This window comes from Ochlerotatus camptorhynchus, unplaced genomic scaffold (assembly GCF_037179485.1).
Source record: "Ochlerotatus camptorhynchus isolate MF236.1 unplaced genomic scaffold, CSIRO-AGI_Acam_v1.1 ptg000333l, whole genome shotgun sequence".
Classification (NCBI taxonomy): domain Eukaryota; kingdom Metazoa; phylum Arthropoda; class Insecta; order Diptera; family Culicidae; genus Ochlerotatus; species Ochlerotatus camptorhynchus.
Genome location: NW_027040821.1, coordinates 198,594 through 218,670, shown reverse-complemented (window position 1 = coordinate 218,670; position 20,077 = coordinate 198,594). Strand labels below are relative to the sequence as shown.

Below are 20,077 nucleotides of genomic sequence, written 5' to 3'. Positions count from 1 at the left end.
TGCTTTCGGACGATAGCATCGGCAGCCTCCGAATACTGCTCGGCATGTTCCCGCGCGTTCAAGTTTTTCACGTACTGTGCGGAGCAAGGCGAACAGGTCGAGCCAAAGATAACCACATCCATCACGTACGTTTCCACCGCTACGTTCGGACCCACGAATAGGAACCGTTGTGCCTGACGGTCTTCTGCACGAACCCATGCTTGATGAAACATTTCCCTAATGTCACCTCCAAACGCCACGTTTCTCTCGCGGAATCCACTTATAACAGCTGGTAGCAACGTTATCATGTCTGGACCCTTCAACAGCTTATCGTTAAGCGACACTCCATGAGCCTTCGCTGCCGCATCCCAGACCAACCGCACCTTGCCAGGTTTCTTCGGATGTACCACGTAGTTCAGCGGTAGGTACCAAGCTTTACTCTTCGGTGTCTCCTTTAACTCCTGCTCGGTGATACGATGCGCGTAGCCCTTGGCAAGATATTCTTCCAACTGCTTCTGCAAACATTCCTGCACCCCAGGATTCCGGTTCATCCGAGCCTCTAAACATCGCAACCGCTTCATGGCCATGTCTAAACTCTCCGGAAATCGAACATCATCTTCTTTCCAGAGTAATCCTGTCTCGAGCCTGCTACCCACTCTTCGAGTGGTCTTCTCCAAAATCTCGCGTGCTCTACGATCTTCCTTCGACTCTAAACGAATAGGTGACACTCCGACGTCTTCTAGTTGATAATGTTTCTTCATCGCCTCGTCCAGATCCTTATCCGCTTTGCTGCACTCCTCACACGAGCACCGATGGTGTCCCAGAAAATGCACCTTTCCTACGACGTTTGGTTGTGGACCATAAGCCGTCCAGCCGAGCTTGCACAAAATGGCAACTGGTTTACCAGATTCTCCGATTCGTGATCAAGTGGAGATTATCGATCCCCAGCAGCACCTTCGGTGTAGTTCTCTCGTAACTGGGAATGTCGATGTCTTCAAGGTGCTTATACCCCGTTCACATTACTGCCTATATCACGTAATATAGTCTGTCTTGCAATGAGCACTCATACATAGAATTTCCAGTGAAAACTAGATGTATGAGTGCTCATTGCAAGACAGCGTATATCACGTGATCTACAATGTAATGTGAACGGCGTATTAAACTCCTGGACCAACTTCGCTGAATCCAGCTTCTGTGCAGGGAGGTTTAACCTGTGCACCGTATGAGCTTCCAGCAGATCGTATCTACTCGACGAGTCTCTGGCAGATATCTCAAGCACCACTTTCTTCGACTGATACTCCGTGCGCTGTACGCCGTTTGTCCAAGTCATCTACAGTGGTTCCACTGGTCCATCGGCACCCAACGTTCTCACCAATTCACTGTCCACCATGGTAACCGAAGATTCTTCATCGATGAGTGCTAGAGTATCTACTCTTTTCTTGCCGTTGTACAGCGTCACTGGAACCATCCTAAACAGAACTGCACATTTCGACTGACGATGACTATTACACTGCACCTGAGTTCGCGAGTATCCGGTTGGTCCACCATGAAGAAGGGCATTGTGGTTCTCCGGACAGCCATACCTTGCAACGAACTCTTATACGACATGATCGTTGTCCATGGTCGTAAAGGCAGAGTGGACAGAGTATCAACCGAGTCACCGTTTTCCACCGCTCTGCAACACTCTGTTTGAGCAATTCCTGGCAGTTCCTTCCGTAATGCCCAGACTTTTGGCACACGGAACACTTCAACTCTCGGCGCTGGTGTTGGGGTGACGAATTCTCCCAGCTGACATAATAATCCCAGACCGGCTCATCCGTGACGTGAACGAAAGCCTTCGTTTGTGGTCTATTTCGCATCTTACCCTTCTCCTTTGCATCTGCCTTCTCGAAGGTTGCTTCCAACAACGCCTTCTCTACGAGACCTTCCATGAATGCACCGAATATTTCCAAGTCGACTGACTGTGCGCGTCGCTTGTAGTGCACCCACTCCATGGCATAGTACGACGGCAGCTTCTGAACTAGACTCTACATCAAAGTTGGGTTCTTCAAGTGGTCCACCAGTCCGGCCGCTTTGAGATGCTGAGTAAACTCTTCGACGGCACTTCCGAACTCGATCACCGAGTCCAAACTCTCCGAGCTTGGTCCCTCTAGCTGTTGGATCTTTGTTGCCAATCTGGTTGACAGGATCTCCGGATTCCCGAATCTCTTCCTCAGCTTCTCGATGATCAACGGCACGTTCTCCGGCAAAAACAGACGATTTCGAACCGTATCCAATGCTTTCCCCTTCAGAGCATCCTGTAGACGGACCAAATTCTCTGCGTTGGTGAATCCACAGGACTGGTTTGCCTGCTCGTAGGCGCTGATAAAGATCGGCCACTCTTCTGCTGCTCCATAAAACTTCGGCAGGCTCCTCGGAAATACCTGTCGAGACGCTATCTGGAGCCGTGTTGGTCCCTCCGCAACCACTTTACCGCCTTTGTAGTCCCCACCGTCGAGGATTGACTCTAGTGCTTCATCATCTTTCTCGAAAGACGGACGAGGCAGTCTCGGATTTGCAGAAAGCAATGATCTCATTCTTGTGGACTTTCCTGGTACTGGCTTCTGGGGCTTACTTCCATTCCGATCTTCCAGAAGTTCCTTGAAACGATCGAACAGGTCCTGGATATCATTTTCGGCGGACCTTTTCTTTGGATCTTTGCGAACCGAACCTAGACTCTTCGGGAGCTGCTTCCACGGCTGCGGTTCCCCACTTTTGTCCATCGATTCAACTTTGGCCTCTGAATCTGATTCGCCATCAGAACCGTTGATAATCTGTGTCAGCTCCATCCGTCGCTCGAGCGCCTTCTTCCGTCTAGCAATCCGCTTCCGTTGAAATTCGAGGATTTTTTGCTGATTTTCCTCCTCAAGTTCGTCCAACCGGTTTCTTTCTTCCAAGTCTCGAAGTACGCTCAACGCACGAACTCGTGTTGACTCCGCCGACGGTACACTGGCACTTTTCCGGAGCACACTTTTCCCAATTCGGCTACTCTTCGGTACTGAATCGGTGGGATTAACGCGCGCGGGTAGACTTGAATGACGATTTAACGATTTTAAAAGATCGTTTAAGAATCTAGTGTGGTCTTCTGACTTTTCTGTTTGCACATCTAGTTCTTCATAGTCTGAACTTTCCTGCTCCTGTTCTGATGTTTTATTTTTGTTGCCATCATCTTCATCCTGCGCTACTGCCCTACTAATGCGACCTTTAGTCGAAGATATGTTCTTACTCGCTACCTTACCGACCTCTTTCCCGCTACTTTCCGTCTGACTTCCTGGATGATTGATCACCATCGGATGAATCCGAGTTTGACCTGGAACACCCAACGACTGTCTGATCGATCTATCCTCACCGACACAAGTCGAGCAGAACCAGACCACCTCCGCAACAGATTCATCGACACCAATGCACTCGAAGTGGTACCATTCTTGGCACTTTTCGCACTGTACGCTAGCATCGTAGTCCTCATCGCAGTCACAGCACGGGTATCTGTAGGTCTCCATTGATAAATTTTGAGGATGTTCGCACCCCTCCGGTGCGAATGAAAAACGATTTTAAAAAGTAGGTCTTTTGACGGATAAACTCAACTAAAATATATTCAAAATTAACAAACTATTTACATTAAACAAACTTACAATCGACAACTTACAATTTAGTTTTTCAATGCCAATCTACCTTCGGCGGGCTTAGCGAGGTCCTATCAATTAATTAAATAAAAGACACTGAACAACATGTCACCTTTACATAATATATAACTTACGGTAATTGAACAGTAATACACTAAATGGAAACATATCTGCTTCCCGCGGTACAACAGTGGCGAACAATCTATGATTTCACAATATTTAAAAAGCTACAAATAAACTAATAAACTACAAATTACACAACTTACTAGGTACAATAATCGGCACAAAACATAATTCGCAACAACAAAAACACATCTATCGCGATGGAGTCTATACTCTCCTCTTTCCAGGCCAGCTGCTGGGGTAAACAAACAAAGTAGTGCGAAAGCGATGGCCGTGTTCAGCTTATCCCACTCACTCAGCCCAGTGGCAGGCGCGTAGGCAGCATGTCATACCGTGACAGCGGGCCCAGAACAGCAAAATAAATGATTTGAGCCCGGGACATGCTGCCTACTGTCAAACGCTGCTGTTGGTATAGGCACAAACGAAGTGACAGACGACTTTCTCCGAAGAAATTAATTAAAATAATGTGGTTCTCTGTAATAGAATTTTAGTCCACCTTGCGCCCTTCACCGCCAGGTTCGCTAGTATTTTTGCTTTGAATTAATTCAAGTTGGTTTTGTGTGCAATGATCTGGCAACCCTCGTTCTCGCTCGCATAGACGTGGTGCTGTTTTCTCACTCATCGAAGGAAATTTTGATTAGAGTGAGAAAGTAAGGAACAATCCGTGCGGGAACCGTGTGCGTTACTGTAGGTGCGGCAGAAGGAATGTTGACAACTCTTTCGTTCTCACGGTGTTCTTACGTATGATCCAACGTTACGTCACACTAGATTATGCATAAGAACGTCGTGATAATGAAAGTGCTAACTTGTTTCCTTCTGCCTCACCACAGCACTTGCGATTCTCCGTCGGTTTCAGGTGCATAGACCTTTTTGACGTTTCATCATCTTTCTCTATCTAGCCCACATGGATGAACGGACGGTTTGTTTTCCCACTAATCTGTGTGGGTAGTGAAATCCGGAACATTTTCTCACTTTTGAGCATCAACGTCAACTCGGTTTCGAATCGCATTCCCACTTGAGGTGGCACCGTTGGCAGTAATCCACTGCGCCGTGGGAAAGACCTGACTAGTACTGGAAAATTCACCGTCTAAGGAAGGTCACCATTAAAATTAAATCAACCTAATTTTCTTTGCTGTAACGTACTCCGGATCAGACTCGCTGGTGGACCGTTTTCGTGGGACGGTTTTCGACCCGAAAAGCTACAATTTGAACAGATTTTCAAAAGATTTCTGGCAGGCGTCTTGGGACGCACGATCTCCTGTCCCACCGAGGCATCCGTTAGCGTGTCCGTGTCGGAACGGATGAACTCTTTGATCGACTGCAATTCTACCATCGATTTTCGGCACTGCTTTTTTGGTTAAATTCACACGATAGTTGAAATCGAACACGGTCGACGATCCGGCGGAGGATGCTTCGTCTTCATTGTCCGAAGAAGTCAACGATTTGATACGACCGGTTTGGCTCGAAGCAATTTTTCGACGGAAGTTCCTCGTGGCAGTGGAATATAAATGCCACGCTGCTGCATCTGCTGACTAAAGTCGTCCTTGTTGTTGCACAAAGGGCACTTGAAAAAGTACCCCGCCGATTGGGCAAACTGTGCCATGCAGCTCCGATGGAACCAGACATTCTGACAGCACGAATCGATTCCAGCTTCCTGTACGGTCCCATCTCATCGTAGCAAATCCCACAGGCTTCGGTCCCAGATTATTTCACCTTACCCACCAGCGCTACGTGCTTATCGCACCACGACTGGAACGTATCCACGTAATGCGACAGGCACTCATTCTGCATCGCACAAAGCGTCTGAAATGAACGGAAGCACTTCTTCGTGCAACACAAAACGTTCGCATACCGTTCCTTGGGGCCCATGCATTAATTTTGTCACGCTAAATCGAAGAGAGAAATTTACACACCCCCCCCCCCCCCCCCCGAGCAAAGTCTGAGATCAAATTGAAATCTAAATTTGATGTTGTGATTTCGTTGATAATGATTGCTCAGGTTGCTGTCGTTTTGGTCGTTTTAGCGGTTAAAATATCAAAATTGAGAGCAAACATATCTTCCTGTGACATCACATTGAAAACTATTTCTGCTATCAGTGAGAGCAAACTGAAAACCAAATTTGCTATTCATTTTTCCTGTTGATAACAAAACAAATATTCAAGTTGCTGTTATGCTATGGCAATGAAAACAAACCCGTAACAACATATTTTTAAAGAGCAAATGTACAGCAAAATGAAAACAAAATTTGGTATCAAATTTGTCAATGTGTAAACTGAAATCAAATTATGATTTCAGTTTGATGTTGATATCAAAACTTGATTTCAATTTGCTGTCATTTTGATGCTGGACTTTGCTCGGGCCCCCTATCGTGACGTTTTTCCTATACCTAATGCATTGCTTGTCACAAAATCTTAAACCCCCCCCTAGAGCGTGACATAATATATGCATCAACCCTTGCAGATGTAACACTTTTGTCCTCGCATACGAGCTTCCTCATTTCTGATGTCCGATGTCCTCCTCCATGAATCCGAAGATTCCCTCCTCGTCTTCAGTATAATGACTAGTTTTGCCACGTATAGTAGACCAGTCCAGAATAGTGCATCGTACCGCAATCATGCTCAAACGCTTGACATACAGCATCTCTAGCCGTAATAAATTTAAAAAAATCAGTTTCATCCGATCCTCCTTCATTCTCACCTCCAGCACGTCGATCGCCTCTTTGATTCGATGGATCTCGGCATGATTTTGGAGTAAATTTTCCTCCTTTAGATCGCCCTCGTCGAGAGCTTCCGGTTCCGCTACGGAGTAACGAATGCATACCGAGGATGGACGCAAAAAAAATTATAATAAAATAACGAAATTACAATGAATTTTACGGTTGAATTTTGGGCACATTAAAAATTTATTATTAAATTATTGGAAAGGAGGAATAATAAATTTCGTTTTTAACGATACAATTATCAATGAAAATTAATTTGATGAGATCAAATTTGTTCGACAAAAATCATTTTTTTTATTTTTAAGATGCTTAGCTTAACAAGCCCCCTTTTTTATTGTACATTTCTCATATACCATGATTTTCGTTGTGATTTTATGGTAGGGGTAAGAGGGGCATAGTGAACAAGTGGGGCATAGTGAGCATCCCATGCCTCAGCTTGGTCTTCCGGCCGTTCGGAACAAATTGGTTGGTGGTAGCCTTATACATTTTATGAATAATCAGCAATGGAAATTTGCCAAAATGTATAAGGGGATTTTTATCAGTGCTGGCATCGGTAGCATTGGTGCTCAGTACGGAAAACCAGATCGACGAAAAACAAATCAAAGGAAAAAAAAGAAATGAGATTAACAGAACTTTATCTGTACAAGTTCAGAAAAAGTTTCATATTTTTGAATTTCCTGCAGAGTTTTAAACTTTTTTCGAACAGTCCGCAATTCAAAAACCCAGTAAAACATTACTGACTGGATTAATGTGTATATGTTATGTGCAGCTTATCTGCTGTAATATTCAACAACTTTTTTTTTACTGTTTCCCTAATAAAAAACTACCATACATGAACGAAAACCGAAATAATAAAACTATTCAACAAATGGTTTGGATGATACCCCGAACACGTCGTTAAGCGAAATAACCATAACAATTTTATTAGGGTTGGTTTTCAATTTCAGATTGAATTCCAATTTCCCATTTGCATCGACGTAAAAACTTGCCACAGCTTGTTAACCGAGCTTGTGCTGCATAGGTGGAAGAGATTACTCCGTTGAAAACTTCATCTGCATGATAGCTGGAAAGTTTGATAACTGGTACTTGTCGATGACGATGATCTCGTCTAATCAACCAATTCGACAGGGACATACACTACCCGCACCCGTACCGGAAAATGTTTTGAATGATGAATAAGTAGAGGCTGAGCAGTCGAGGCAGCAAGAGACAAAAGCGTGACATCAAATCCTATGTCCCGATCGATTCGTACAGAAGTTTCAATGCGCCGCCTGTTCGGAAAGGATTCCCCGTGACATGAGCGAGCGTCACTACGCGAAGCATGCCGGCCATACCTATCGGGTTGATATCGATCCAGTGATCGATCTGTACGACGAAACTACTGCCACGGCGATTGTAATCCGCTCCATGAAAGTGCAGCAGCAAGTGACGATCTACTGCGACAAATGCAACGTGCCTAAGAAATCGGCTTTCAGATTAGTATTCCACCGGTTGGTTTGGCAAACACGACCAGTACTCGCACTGTCTGGTTCTGCAGAATAATAAGAAGAAGCTGGAGCAAACAAAACTGATATCCGGCAGCTTGGGTGGATCCTTCCAGTTCCGCTACGGAGGAGTGAATGTATACCAGCATACCGAGTATGGCCGGGTTCTGTTTGGCGTCCAACAACGATGTCTGTCTTCTCGGTCGCGAATGACTGTGACTTAGGCTTCTAGCACGGACTGAAGAAATCTGTAGCAACAATTGCAACAAGCGCGAGTCATTGACAGCTCAACATCGTTTACTTGTAAGCAAATGTTAACCCGATGTGTTCATCCCTAATCATTTTGGCCTATGGTCTTTCATTATACAAAAGAAGCGATATAATGACATGCTGTTTGACAACAGGCTCTCCCTTTCAATTTTCGTTAGAGAAAAAGAGATAACAGGCGGTACCCCCTAGTTTAATCTAGTACATATGAGTAGATAGTGTTGCCGTGAGGTACACTCGAAAATTGAAAATGTAAGTGCGTCAAATCAAATTTCGAGCCGCTCCGTCTGTCACTTCGTTTGTGGTATAGGCCTTGTCACTGGCCTGCACTCACTATCGCACTTCTGTGTGAATACATTCATCTACACTGTACACAAACATCATCCTCTGATCGAATAAAACCTCAGAGCATTCAAAACAAAAGACCGAAATCGCTTTTTCGAATGATAGCTGCAACCGGATGACGGTTGTTTTGCAATCAGATGATTTTCCTCTCGAATACTGGATGAAACTTGATATGAGAAGGGATAGGGCCTTCAGTTGAAATGCGTAATGCTCTCTGCAGAATGACTGTCATACTAAATGGAAATGCATATGGTATTGGTTCAGCCCCATAACGCAAATCATTCAAAACGATGATGTAAATAATTCTATAGAACGTCATTTGCTGATCTGAGCTGACAAACGAGGTGGAAGCATATTCATCGCTATCAGAGCTGTTACGAATAAAGGTAAAGGATGAAAACCAATGTTTGGCGAATTCGTGGTGGAGGAGGTTTTCTCCACCACGAAATTTTTTTTTATCCATGATGAAATGGCTTATTATGGCTATTCAGTATGGAATTATAAATCTAATAAAAAGCACTTGCATGTCACACTATTCTTAAATGTTTGTCCTCTGAGTGCCGTATGTTTTATAGCTATTTTTCAAACGAAAATCATCCTGTATTTGGATGACAGTCATATGAATGTTCATCATCTGACGACGAATTCAACCATAAGAAAATCATCCGAAATTCGAATGCATATTGTTAAAGGGCTCGAGCAATGCAATAATCATTCGAAGTATTGCGGATGTTTTGGTGCAGTGTATGCGCCTCACTGCTACAGCGACGGCAAGAAACGTCAAAAAACGGGCGCATCAAATGGGGCGCGTTCACGGTAGTTATGCTACCGCAACCCTTTCAGGCCTGACTGCAACGGCAACAGTACTTATCTAATTCATATCAAGTTTGTGTACTAAGAGAGTCAACCTTAACACCTTCAATTGTCTCCACAGATCGTGTACAAAATTCTTCTGTTGCTTTCTGAATGTATCTTACGTCTTGTCTCGTAAAGTTATTCCTCCGATGCATATCCAATGTGAACTGTCCTGGTAATTGCTGTATAGATTTCAAATTTTTGTCTAATGCTACATCATCTTCTACAGAATCATGAATAAGTTTGTTGAACTCATGTTTTTTAATGTGTTTCTTAAAACTAGATATCTGAGTGAAAACTTGGATGCAGCCAATGAAGGGACACTTAAAGCACAAACGAAGTGACAGACGACTAACTGGCGAAGAAATCAATTAAAATAATGTGGTTCGCTGCAATAGAATTTTCTTAGAAGCTTGTGCCATCATCCACCAGATGGGATAGTATTTTTGTTTTGGTTTTGCTCAAAATTGATTTTGTGTACAATGATTCTTTGACAGAGTGCAAAGAGTGTATCATTTTTTTATTTTTTTTTATGCATTTCAGTTTTGAGTAGAGTGAAAGGGATAGAACCAAAACATTCTAGTACATTTGGTGAAAATGCTAGTTCAATCCAGTAGTAGTGTTGCCATGTGGTACAATCCAGTAGTAGTGGTGTTGCCATGTGGTACACTGAAAAATTGCAATAGCAGGTTAGTCACCAATGTTTTCGAGCCGCTCCGTCTGTCACTTCGTTTGTGTTTAAAGTGATTATCCGAGGGTAGTCTGTGAACTTTCTCTAATGTCGTTTTCGTTTTTGCGGTGTAGCTACACCGGTGCTACACTGCCGTACACCGAAATATTTTAGGGTGTAGATATAGGATGCACCTTTGTTTACAAATAAATGATGTTGAGCTGTCAAAGACTCACGCTTATTCCTGCTTACACTACACCAGTGCTACACCGCAAAAACGAAAACGACATAAGTGATGTAAAAACTCAACAGTTGTATCAAATTTCGGTATGCATGCTGGAACATAACATGGAATGATCATTGTGGCTGATTTCGTAAGTAATCTACTAGCTTGTTAACAGCTAAAGGTATCCTTGCAAAGGCTCTGAATTATAGACGAATTTCTCTATAAATATCCAATCCAACTTGAACAGCCGAGAAACAGGCAGGCCTATACAATGTGTAGTTTTAACAACACGTCGATCCCCTTCGTGATTGTGAAAGCTGATACTCTATTCCACAAACGAAGTGACAGACGGAGCGGCTCGAAAACATTGGTGACTAACCTGCTATTGCAATTTTTCAGTGTACCACATGGCAACACCACTACTACCACAAACGAAGTGACAGACGGAGCGGCTCAAAATTTGATTTGACGCACTTACGTTTGAAATTTTCGAGTGTACCTCACGGCAACACTATCTACTCATATGTACTAGCTTAAAGTATATAGTTGATGCTATTGGCCTTGACGGCGAATCTATAGCTCTTTACTCCTATGGTAAAATCCGTAAGCAAACGTCAGACTGTGCGTGAAATTTACTTTCAAAAACGAAGAGGTTCGCAAGTGGTGCTGGTGCTGAAGAGTATGAACTGCTGTTGGATGATCAGATTGATTTCGTCCAGGCACTCCGACTGGATGGAACTAAAGAAAAGGACCGGAAAGCACCGGTATCTGAGGCGGAAAGGAAGAAGATGGACATTGAGGAAACGAAGAAATCACTTCCAGTTTTTCCATTCAAGGAGGATCTCATAGCCGCTATAAAAGAACACCAGATTCTTATTATCGAAGGAGAAACGGGTTCGGGAAAAACGACACAGATTCCACAGTATCTCTATGAAGCTGGGTTTACAAACGACGGCAAGAAGATTGGATGTACTCAGCCTCGTCGCGTGGCAGCGATGTCCGTGGTGGCACGTGTTGCACAGGAAATGGGCGTCAAGTTGGGCAACGAAGTTGGTTATAGTATTCGTTTCGAGGATTGCACATCCGAGCGGACTGTCATTAAATACATGACAGATGGTACGTTGCAAAGGGAGTTTCTTTCGGAACCGGACCTAGCTTCGTATAGTGTGATGATTATCGATGAAGCTCACGAGCGTACGTTGCACACGGACATTCTGTTTGGATTGGTGAAGGACATTGCGCGGTTTCGGTTGGATTTGAAACTACTGATTTCCAGTGCCACGTTGGATGCGGAAAAGTTTTCGGATTTCTTCGATGATGCGAACATATTCCGTATTCCTGGTCGTCGTTTTCCGGTACGTAGTTAGATTTGACTTGCTTTGTGTTTTGCTGTAAAATCTAACTTTTTCTCTTCTAGGTTGATGTCTTCTACACCAAAGCACCGGAAGCAGATTATATCGATGCATGTGTGGTGTCGGTTCTACAGATTCATGCCACTCAGCCTCTTGGAGACATTCTTGTATTTTTAACTGGTAAGTGGGTCTATTTCTATGCGATGTTAAAAAATTACATTTTTTTTTCGTTCCAGAACAAGAGGAAATGGAAGCCTGCCAGGAGATGCTCCAGGATCGCGTCAAGCGGTTGGGTTCCAAACTCAAGGAACTACTCATCCTTCCCATTTATGCCAATCTGCCGTCGGACATGCAGGCGAAAATTTTCGATCCAACTCCACCTGCCAATCAACGTGCAGGTCGAGCAGGGCGCGTTGCCCCTGGCAAGTGCTTTCGTCTGCACACAGCCTGGGCATACAAACACGAGCTGGAAGACAACACCGTCCCGGAAATTCAGCGCATAAACCTGGGCAATGCCGTGCTAATGCTCAAAGCTCTTGGAATCAACGATTTGCTTCATTTCGATTTCCTCGATCCTCCACCACATGAAACGTTGGTTTTGGCATTGGAGCAACTTTACGCCCTAGGGGCATTGAATCACCACGGTGAACTGACCAAACTTGGACAACGGATGGCGGAATTTCCGGTCGATCCCATGATGGCAAAAATGCTGCTTGCTAGTGAAAAGTACAAATGTTCCGAGGAGGTGGTGGCCATCGCTGCAATGCTATCGGTGAATGGAGCCATTTTCTACCGACCGAAAGATAAAATCATCCACGCAGATACGGCCCGGAAGAACTTCAACCACATGCACGGAGACCACTTGAGTTTGCTGCAGGTCTACAACCAATGGGCCGAATCGGACTACAGCACTCAGTGGTGTTACGAAAATTTCATTCAGTTCCGTTCGATGAAACGAGCTCGCGATGTCCGGGAGCAGCTGGTTGGGTTAATGCAGCGAGTCGAAATCGAAATGGTTTCCAGTCTGCCGGAAACGACCAACATCCGGAAGGCTATTACAGCCGGGTACTTTTATCACGTCGCTCGGCTCTCCAAGGGGGGTCACTACAAAACGGCCAAGCACAATCAGACGGTGATGATCCATCCGAATTCGGCACTGTTCGAAGAACTGCCTCGTTGGGTGCTGTACCACGAGCTGGTGTTTACGACGAAGGAGTACATGCGGTCGGTGATTGAAATCGAAAGCAAGTGGCTGCTGGAGGCGGCACCGCATTACTACAAACCGAAGGAGCTCGAGGATTCCACCAATAAAAAGATGCCGAAAACGATCGGTCGGGCCACGCTGACCGAGGCGTAGGTTGTGATGAGACGGTTTGGGGTAATTCAAGAGCATTTTTCGCACTATGTATTCAACGGGAATTGTTGTTATTTGCGATGACATTATCCTACCTAGGGTGTCGGGTGTAAATTAGTGATCTTTAGGGACAAATAGGTGAAATATAAGGTTGCTGCAACCATGCTATATTGTATGTCAGTAGAGAGCTTCATAAGGCTAGCCCGTCTAATCCCAGTCGCGCTCCTTTCCGTTTCTTCAGGTCCGGTTAGGTGGATTAGGTATTCTCTGGCACGCCGAAGCCAACTGCAGGGCTGTTACAAGTGTCGCAAATTTTGTGCGGTTTTATAGCTTTTGAAGTGCGGATTTTGCGGAAAGCTTATCGACATTGAACACATTTTTTTAAATGATATTTTAGCTTGCCCAACCAACTATTAATAACTTTACTGCTTTACTTCTTTATTAAATAATAGAAGGTCTTTCTAAACGTAGATTTTCCTGGAGTCTTAAATTAATTAGAATCGAAACTTAGTTGAATTAACCCTAAGTGGAACTAATCCGCGCCAAAGCAAATCTGAGATGGCAGTCCACGAATACCTCAGATTTGCGAATTTAGCGTAGTTCCTTGACGGGAACTAACAAAGTTTATACTATTTCAAACAATCGCTGATAGGAAGTTTTTTCGCCAAGTGAATGATGAAATACTCACAATGATTTCACTGTCTAAGCTTTATTGCTGTCTCTAATAGCATATGTAGCAAAGCTATACATTATTTTTCTCTCGTCTCAATACCTACTTACTACCAAAAGTGGATGTGTTAATAACACAATCAATGATTAACAATTAAAAAAAAACTCTCACTGAATTCAACCATACACAGCAGAACATACAAAATCAAATCTCTCTTTAAAATATGCCCCGACCCGTCCGCTCTAATGCTGCGACCACTGGATCGACTTGATGTCGATACCTTCCTGGACCATCTCCCACAGCGGGGACATCTCTCGGAGTCGAGTCACGTGCTTGATGCACTTTTCAGCTATGTAGTCGATTTCCTCGATGGTGGTAAACCGTCCGATGCCAAAGCGAATCGAGCTATGCCAGATCTTCGTCGGCACCAATCGCACGCAGCACATACGACGGTTCCAGCGAAGCCGAAGTGCAAGCCGACCCACTCGAGAGGGCAACGTCTTTCAGCGCCATCAACAGCGATTCACCCTCAACGTATGCAAACGACAGATTGATACATCCGGGATAAGAATGAACTGGATCGCCATTGCGGATGACTTTCGGTAGCGATGCGAAGATTTGGTCCATCAGGCGTTTCGAGAGGAACTCCATCCATTTGTGATCGTACTCCATTTCACGGCTAGCGATTTCACAGGCTTCCCCCAATCCAACGACCAGTGGAGTCGGAACGGTTCCACTTCGAATGCCACGCTCCTGGCCACCTCCGCTCTGAATGGCTTCCACACGAACTCGAGGACGAATGCGAGTTGAATGCGAGAGGCTCCCAAACATACAAACTTTGCTCTTTCATTATCACGACGTTCTTATGCATAATCTAGTGTGACGTAACGTTGGATCATGCGTAAGAACACCGTGAGAACGAAGGAGTCGACTACATTCTTTCTGCCGCACCTATAGTACCGCACACGGTTCCCGCGCTGACTGTTCCTTACTTTCTCACTCTAATCAAAATTTCCTTCGATGAGTGAGAAAACAGCACCCCGTCAACGCGAGTGAGAACGCGAGTTGCCAGATCATTGCACACAAAACCAACTTGAATTAATTCAAATCAAAAATACTAGCGAACCTGGCGGTGAGCGGCGGAAAGTGGTCTAAAATTCTATTACAGAGAACCACCTTATTTTAATTAATTTCTTCGGAGAAAGTCGTCTGTAACTTCGTTTGTGCTACTACTGGATTGTACCACATGGCAACACTACTACTGGATTGAACTAGCATTTTCACCAAATGTACTAGAATGTTTTGGTTCTATCCCTTTCACTCTACTCAAAACTGAAATGCATTAAAAAAAAATAAAAAAATGATACACTCTTTGCACACTGTCAAAGAATCATTGTACACAAAATCAACTTTGAGCAAAACCAAAACAAAAATACTATCCCATCTGGTGGATGATGGCACAAGCTTCTAAGAAAATTCTATTACAGCGAACCACATTATTTTAATTGATTTCTTCGCCAGTTAGTCGTCTGTCACTTCGTTTGTGCTATTGCTTTATACACCACAAAGCAAACTCCACAGGCTGTTTGTTATGCTTCTCCAATGACAATCAATTTTGGCACTACAGTTATCTTCTGCTTATCATAGATTTCCAGAGTTTCCTTGAGTTTTATGCGGCCCAATTCTATGTTGCTGGCCAACAGAAAAGTATCCGATTGCGCAACCGTTACGGTAGGCTTGAACCCCTTTGAAGCTTTGACAGGAATGAGAACTGTTCTTAGACCGTGAAGAAGCTGTAGTAGGCGAACGTCTATAAATAAATAATTAAATACCAAAAAAAATTTAATACCTAAATTATTATTTAATGCATGCAAAAATTATAGCTAAAACTTGTTAAGTGGAGTACTCATCAGAGGTGTGTTAGTATATTTTTTTTTTAAATCGTGAATTCCATTGATCTGTAATCAATCACCTCAATTTCATTACCATACAAACTGTTGTGAAGAGAAGAGAGAGCTTAAAAGAGTTCAATAAAATTGTATACTTTATGCATTTGAATATACGGCATAACGGTTTCTGCTAGCAATACTTTGCAACATACTAGTTACGCAACATTATCTTGAAGAAGATATTTTATATTTTAGATAAGATACCTATTTATATCCGTGTGGAGAGAAGGAAATCGCTCAGTTGAGAGATTTAATAGCGATTTTTTTTTAATCAGTTCCAACCTGGATTGGGTATCAAGATTGGGTCAGCTTGTTGTTCGTCAAATGTCACTGTAAACGTTTGTTTTTGTAACCTGGCTCGGGTTGAGGTTCGCACTGACAATAAGCTCGGGGTCGCAAGGGTTGGAACTGGTTCCGACCTGGATAATAAACAAATTCGCTACAAGTTTATGCATATGTATAAATGAGAAGACCATACTCACACTCTCTGCAGAAGGGGAGAACGAGAATCTTGGTAAACATGTATATGTGTCGGCATGGGAAGAAAATTTCAAGCAAGACCAATTTTTCTAGGAGTGTTTTCCCGAAAAAAAATAACAACAAAAATACAATAAAAAACAATGTAACAATAAGACGAAAATTATTGTCTTAACAATGATTTATATTGTTACGTCTACAATAAATTTACCTTGATTTATGTTGTACAAAACAGTAAATTTCATGGTAAATGGAAAATTTACAATAAAAAAGGGGGGTTGTTAAGTATCTTAACAATGAAGTTTTCGTGATTTCCTCATATAATTTTTTTTCAATAACATTATATATTATTGTTATTTTACTGTTGGTTGGCGAATTTATTGATTAAAAAAATTACAGTGTACTTTAGAGTGTATGTGTTGGCTTGACAGATCTACTTTATCGACTTTAAAAATAAATCGAAAAAATAAAACATCGCCCCGGGGAGGGAAGGGGGTGGTAATGTCTGTTACGGGTGAGTCCTTTTTTTACTGGTTATGGATTGAGATTCGATCCGGAACTTGTGAGAAATGGAAGCCAACTCCCCTGCACTCGATCTCTCTAGGTCACGTCTCCTTGGTGGTTGAACGTCGTTGATAAGTTAATGCATTCAACTGGAGAGAATCGCCCATGAAAATATGCTTCCACCTGAGAGTGATTTCCTGACATCTTCAAGTGGTGGATTTTTTTATTATTATTGTATGATTAGTGACTGCACGGAAAAGGTCTGCATTAAGCGGGATTTAGATGAGGCAGGAGAGTTGAGTTCAACTCAAACCGATCTGGTCGTAGGCGTTCAATTGACTTGGCAACGAATAGAGCCAAACGAACTGTCAAAGCAAGAGCCATACGAGCAGCACCTATCTTGATTACATTGGCAGTGTTGCTGACCCTCTCATAGTCTGCATGCTTCAATCAGATTTATTTTTATTGTTCGTGAAGTAACCCACAATGAAAACACACCAATATTTAATGTAACAACATTTTTTATTGTAATAGAATTGTTCATTATTGTTCGTGATCGAATCATGTTAACAATAAAATAAATGAAAAATACAATAAAAATCATTGTAACAACATTTTATTATGTACATTCATTGTACAGCTAGGTAACAGTTTTGCCGTTTTCGGAAGGGTACAACATTATAACAATCATTTTTATTGTCGACAATAAATATTAATGTTAGAGCATTGTTTCCACTGAAAATTTCACTGTAATTTTTTTTTCGGGTTCCTATTCGGCAAAAAAAAAATGAAGCCGCGTGGTCACCACACATACATCTAACATTTTCTTACCTGTCGAAAATGTCGGGTTTCGTAATTCTTCAATGAGGCGCTTTGCCGAAGAGTCTTTGCCATTTTTGCTGGCATAACGTGCTATATAGGTTCGAAAAGTGTTCCCACTTCCGGGAGTATTCTGTAGGATTTCTAAAACTAAGCTTACGGAAGTCAATGTCAAGCTGCAAGACAATATTGGTTTGATTATTATGTGTAATACGGAGAATAATAAAATAATTGTTTACCAGTTGGAACCCAAACTTTTCTTGCAGCTGTGGGTAGTCGTCAATAAATTTCTAAGCCCTACTGTATTGTTTTAAATGTCGCTTCCTGGCTGGATAACTAACTTCCCACAAATAAATAACAGTTTTCCAGGGAGCCGTGTTTACGGTAAGCCACTGTACTGCTGCTTCCACTTCTGCATCAGGGTGGCCAGATTATTTTTTTCATTATCGGTAGGTTCTCAAAACTTTTATTGGTAGTTATCGGTGTCCAGTACAGTATGAATATAACATTTGAGCTGCCGGTCTCACTTCCGAGCACCGGGCCAAGTGATGAATATCATCAATTACTTTTACTTTGATTTACGGTTTAGCGACTTTGCAGTCAATTTAATTGTTTATGAAAAAGTTTGAACATACTGACCTGACTACTGACTACTGACTCAAATGTTATATTCATACTGTACTGGACATATTTCAGCATGTAAGATGTACAACAAAAATGAGCTGTGTTTGTTCACATCGACTGATACTGAGTGGTTGCGGTGATTCTATATCATTCCCCAGAATGAACATTCGCCAGAAAACCATTCACCAGAATGTACCATTCCCCAGAATAGTATGCCATGTATTAGATTGACTATTTTTGTTTATTATAGTCACTCCTGGAATCTTCTTTCGCGTATATAAAAGAAGAGAAAAACTTCTTAATGGATCAAGGGGTTTTCCCTTCTTTGAAAATTTAAGAAAAGGAAATAATTAATTCTTTGGATAAACCATAAATAAGGGAATATTCCCTTCTTTTAATATATAAAAGAGAACATAATTAATTCGTTAAATATATGATAAAGAAGGGAATATTTCCTTCTTTGAAAATATAACAAAAGGAAATAATTAATTCTTTGGATATACGATAAAGAAGGGAATATTCCCTTCTTTTAATATATAAGGAAAATATATAATCAATAGTTTTTCGCAAGGGATTCGGGGTAATGCCCATTCGGGATAATAACATGTGGAATAATGTTATAGATTTGTAATCGGTAGTTCAATGTTCCATGCACCGATTTTTTAATCCATCACGAGAAATTCTTCAACTCAGGTCGAACAATAAGGTTTAACAGTTTCCGACTTGTTGAATTAGATTGCATAATAGACCCTTTGACTTTTTAAATGATGAACGAAGTTCTCGAAAACTTAAGGGTTGTCATTTTATAAAGAGCTAAAAAATGGTTTGTAATTGATAAATACATAGTTCCAAAAAAGTAAACATAGTGTATTATCAATAGTAAAAAAAAAAAGTGAAAATTACTAATTTCATCATCTTTTCTGGGGAATGGTACATTCTGGGGATTTCTTTTCTGGGGAATGTTGTAGATTCGGTTGCGGCACAAGCACATATCGTCGATAATAGACGATTGTTGTGTATCAGAGAACGCTTGCGCAAAAAGACTAGGGTGGGAAACGGATTCGAAACTCAGATGTCATTAGCCAAATACATCCGTAGACCATAGGTCCACCGTTGTATAATTGACAATGCACCCGTGTACTGAATGGGAATTGTGGGTTCGAATTTCACCGGTGTGAATCCTCACACACACGTCTCTTACCGATGATATGTGCTTACCTCTCAGTATGTTCAAACTTTCTCATAAACTATATGTTTAAATATTTCTAAACTTTCTGCTACGTCTAGTTTCCAAGGCGAAGATACACTCAGCAGGATATTAATGTTATCCTTTGTAAAATTGAGCCCCTTTGTAACGATATGTTCTGCAACCTTGGATTTAAATTCATAATGAAGTCCTTTATCCATCTCTTTGTTAGCCTTTTTTACCTCTGCGATGTGTTCCTTAAACCTTGTTTCCAAAGTCCTTTTCCTCTGACCAATGTAAATTTTATTGCAATCTGGACAAGAGATTTTGTAGACCCCGGCTTTCCCTAAGCCATTTATTGAATCTTTTGTTGACCCTAACAGTGACTTCAGCTGATTTGTCCTGCTGCTGAATACTAAATCTAGGCCAAAACTTCTAAACTTCAAAATCAATGGTTTGGTTATGTTTTTGTCGAAATTCACCGCTACCCATTTTAAACCATCCGTTACTGGTGTAAGAGTTGTCGAAATACGCCTAAAATGATCCCTTGTTCTTTTATCGATTACTGCTTGAATTGTCTTTTCTTGATACCCATTAAGTCTAGCGATTTAAAAAATGTGAGCTATTTCCTTTGATTTGCCTGTATCGCTAAGAGGAAGAGTTTGCATCCTGTGACCCATGTGGTGAAAAGCGGCCATTTTGTGTTCATGGGAATGGTTTGAAGTGCTTGGTATTACTCTCTTTGTATTTGTTGGTTTCCTACACGGAGAAAAAATACTACCCAAAATTTGAGTTCTTTTTACTTAATATTG

General features: G+C 42.1%; 2 pseudogenes; both read right to left on the bottom strand.

Annotated features, from left to right (window-relative positions):
* Positions 1 to 10,505: 10,505 nt before the first annotated feature.
* LOC135708706 (uncharacterized) lies at positions 10,506 to 18,144 on the bottom strand (annotated as a pseudogene).
* Positions 13,882 to 14,839, bottom strand: LOC135708722 (cysteine desulfurase-like; annotated as a pseudogene).
* Positions 18,145 to 20,077: the final 1,933 nt, after the last annotated feature.